The sequence below is a fragment of the Tenrec ecaudatus genome, chromosome 12 (assembly GCF_050624435.1).
Source record: "Tenrec ecaudatus isolate mTenEca1 chromosome 12, mTenEca1.hap1, whole genome shotgun sequence".
In the NCBI taxonomy this organism is placed as follows: Eukaryota; Metazoa; Chordata; class Mammalia; order Afrosoricida; family Tenrecidae; genus Tenrec; species Tenrec ecaudatus.
Window position 1 is genome coordinate 125038178 of NC_134541.1, and position 4372 is coordinate 125042549.

Genomic DNA, 4372 nt, shown 5'->3' on the forward strand with positions numbered 1-4372 from the left:
TCCTCTTGGACCAATCCCCTCATTGAGTTCCATACACCTTGTTTGCACGGGCTCACCTCACAAAGGGGCCCTGAGCCTTATTCACCTTATGAGCAAGCTGTCTAATCCAGTCGGTGAACCACAAGCATCTCACATTTGCATAGTCCTACCCAGTCATTTGATGGAAGTCACAAGGACTGTAGCAGAAGGGCCACATGGCCGTGATTCATGGCATGGCAGATACTATGACATTCTTCAAGCTGTACATCCATTCTCTCTGTCCCTGTCCCCAAATTGCCTCCATTAACATAAACTCACTGACCCCTAAGCAAAAACTCGCCCTCTTTTCCCTCCTTTCCTTTCTGGCAACCAGTAATAATGTGGGTTTTTTATATATTTGTTATTTTATATAAGTGAGATCATGATAGTATTTGTCCTTTTACGACCCGCTTATTTTAGTTAACATGATATTTTATCCAGGTGTGTACCATGGACTTCAGTTCTGTTTATGATTAATATTCCATTACACACCCACATATTGTGGTAGTTACATAATCTCCTGTCAACTCGAGGGTATTAAGAGTGAAGGGGTGGGGTTTGGCTTGTAAATCAGGTCACAGCCTGATGATGCCCCCTTGTGGGCATGGCCTTCTCATGTGGATTCTGGGAACTTCCTCTCTGCCGTCACCTCCCTGTTGACAAGCCACACTTCACCCTCCTGTTGATGAGCCACTTTGAGCCAAAGCCCTGGAGATGTGCCCACCCCCATTGGAGCGACAAGACTTTGTAACTGCTGGTCTGTGAGCTTCCTACATTCTGCATTGTGTATGGCTGTGTGAGTCCAAAGAAGAATTTTTGGACTAATATGGAACTTATGGGCTAATATGGGACTTGATCTGGGGTATGGGTTGAGATGTTTTCTTTTTGCGGAGGGATGTTTTCTTAATATGCAATTGCTCTTTGATATAAAGCTCTTTCTTATGCATATATGAGTGTCCCTGGATTTGTTTCTCTAGTCAACCCAGCCTAAACACACACACACACACATTTTATTTATTAATCCATTGATGGACATTTCAGTTGTTTCTACCTTTTGGCTATTGAGGAAAATGTTGCAATTCACATTGTGCTCCTGCTTCCCAGTCAGTTGGGTATATACGTCACAGTAGGCTTATTGAATCATGTGGTGTTCAACTTTTTGTTTTTTGGTGGGTTTTTTTTTTGGTGCTGAAACCTGGGACCGCACCAAAAGCTACGCCTCGACTCTTTAAAGAACTGATCAACTCTTCCAGTTTAGAGCCCTCCAGTGGTGAATGAGTGTTTCACTTTCTCCACAAACTCGCCCTCACTAGTTGTTGGATTATTGCGTTCTAATAGGGATAAGCTTGGATCTCACTGTGGGTTCTGATTTGCATCTTCCTAAAGTAAGGTGATGAGACGTCCTGCTTTTGGTGGGACAGTCCTGATTTTTAACAATTTTTCCCATGTCCCATGGTGTTTTTAAAAAGTCCCAATTTTTGGAAAGAATGCATGACAAGCTAGGGTATACGGTGTTCAGCTGCCACGTGGCTATTTCCCAGGATATGAGTTTTATCAATGGTGTCCCGCTTTACCAATGTTGGAATCTGGTCACCTTAAGGCCTGCAGTTCAAACATCTTAGCCGGTCCATACTAGAAAGATGTGGCCACGCACTGTCAAGATTGACAGCCTTGGAAACAATACGGGGCAGTTCAGCTCCGACTTAGAGGGTTTCTTTGAGTTAGGGTCAACTCAAACGCAACACGTTAGGGGAGGTGGGGTAGAATGTGGGGCATCGAGGAGAGATTTGAACTGTTGAATGTGCAGGGGATGGTCTGAAATGTAAACTCCCCCCACCCCCGCCTAATTCACAATTTAAAATTATTAAAAATAAACAACCCAACAGGTTAATGACGAATGAGGTTGAGCATCCTTTCATGTGTTTGTTGGTCATTTGAATATGCTTGTTGGTGAACTATTGATTGAAATCCTTTGCTCATTTTTTCAATTGGGTTGTACATCTTTGTTATTGAGTGTAAAGTATTTTATACATTTAGACCTTGTTGACAACTTCTCCCCATCTCGATTATTTTTTCACTTTTTTCTTTTGCTTTCATTTTTATTGCCTTTTGCGATCGGTATCTATATAAATTTTGTCTTTGGGAGCTAGAAACATCACACATACAAACTTACAAATAGAATGACACCAGCCAATTGCATGTTGCAACATTGTAAATAGTACATATGACCAACAGTAAGATTTTTTTAAAGATGGTTGTAAATGTAATTCATTGGAACTCAAATACAATGTAAGTCGGTGGCCTGTGTTTGATTTTTATGAGGTCCTGTATATTCATCTTTTTGCTATCTGAAAGCCCATCACACACACTTAGATCCCACAGCCTCGCCCTGCATTGCCTTCTAAGTACTTGATAGTTTTAGCTTCCATGCTTCGGTCCTTGATTCACTGAGTTGGCTGTGTGTCCTGTGAGGCTTGGTCTCATTCTGATTCTCATTTATTGAAGACTTTCGCTCTCCTACTGGATGGACTTAGCACACTTGTTGAAATTCAACTCACCATCCATGTGTGGATTCTGTTCTGGATTCTGTTCTATGCCATTAGCCCGTAGGTCTATTATTACACCAGGCCCATGCTGTTTTAACTACAGTGGCTTTGTAGTGTGCTTTGAAATCAGGATGTGGGGGTCTCACTTCATTTTTAAAGATTGCTTTAGCGAGTTGGAGTCCTTACCCTCTCACATAAATTTGAAGATTGGTTTTTACATTTATGCCAAGAAAACGGTGGGAATTTTAAGGGGGATTACATGGCATTCATAGATTTGCCTTGGTTATTATCGACATGTTGAGCATAGTAATCCTTCCAATCCACAAGCCTGAACTGCCTTTTTATTTAGGTTTTCTTTCATTCCTCTCAGTGAAATTTTATAAATTTCTGGGTACGTCTCTCACCTTCCTGAATTTCTTCTTTGGTACTTCTTTTACATGACATTGTGCGTGTCGTGTTTCCTTGATCACCCCCATGTGCCAAAGACCCAACTGCTATCAAGGTGAACTTTATGCCCTGCCTCCAGGCGGGATTCATTTCGAACAGCTTTTTGATGACTGGCGGGTGGGGGAGGAGGGGGTGTCTGGGTATTTGGAGATGGAGTTATATACAGGAGTGTGTCATCTGTGAAAAAGAGGTTTTCCCATTCAACTGCGGATACTTGTGTCCCCCATCGTTCTGGCTGGGTCATAGGGACCCACGTTGGAAAGCAGCGGTGACCGTTCGCATCTTTGCCATGGTGGTCTTCCCGGGTGAGCTGTAAGCTTTTCATAAAGAGGAAGTTGCCCTTTATCCCTCTTTGCTCCTCCTCATCAAAGGCTGTTGAATTTCATGAAATGCCTTTTCTATATCGATCCGGACGGTCATGTGGTTCAAAGCTGCTACCACCACCTGGTTGTTGGGTAGGGAACGGAATACATTCCCGCCATGTGTCTACAGAACCCAGCCTGGCAGCCCAGAGAGCCACTCAGCTCCTAACGTGGCCAGTCATTTCCTGGGTTTGGGAGGCCACCTGAGGACCTGCACGTCCATGAGCTGCCCTTGAAGGTGCCAGGCATGACAGCAGGTGGCGCCAAAGGGGCCTCCCAAATGTTGGCCAGGTGGGGGACAGGGATGGGGGGTGGGCAGTGAGGTTAGAGCTCCAGGAGGCCATCTGTTGGGCAGCAGAAGGACTGGGCAGTGAGAAGTTGCCAGTTCAGGAGCCCTCCCGAAGGAGCTAGCAGACAGGCCTCCTCCTGGCCGCAGCACTCTCTCCCCCACGGAGGACTACCTACCAGAAGGGCGGGTCTGGCTTAATAGGTAAGGCTTTGGAGGGTGACTGATTAGTCTTCTCGCTGCCTCAGCTTCCTCTCCATGTAACAATAAGCGTAGTTCCCTGTACTTCTCGCGATTTCAGCAGTACTCCCCCCACCATTAAGGAGCCCTGGTGGCGCTGTCAAGATCAGTGGTTCAAGCCCACTTGCCGCACCAAGGGAGAAAGGGGACACTGCTCCTGTAAAACTCACAGCCTCAGAAACCCTGTCGAGCAGCGGTTCTCAACCTTCCTCCTGCTGCCACCCTTGAATACAGTTCTTCATGCTGTGGTGAACCCCCAACCATAAAAAGATTTTCGTTGCTACTTTATAAACTGTCATTTTGCTACTGTTAGGAATTGGGCGTCCCCTGTAAAAGGGTCGTTCCACCCCCCCACAGGGGTCGTGACCCACAGGGTGAGAACCGCTGGTGTAGAAGGTTTCTCTGCGTCAGAATTGACTCCAAGGGAGTGGGTCCCCAGCACTAAGCTTTTACCTAAAAGAAAAAGATGGAAA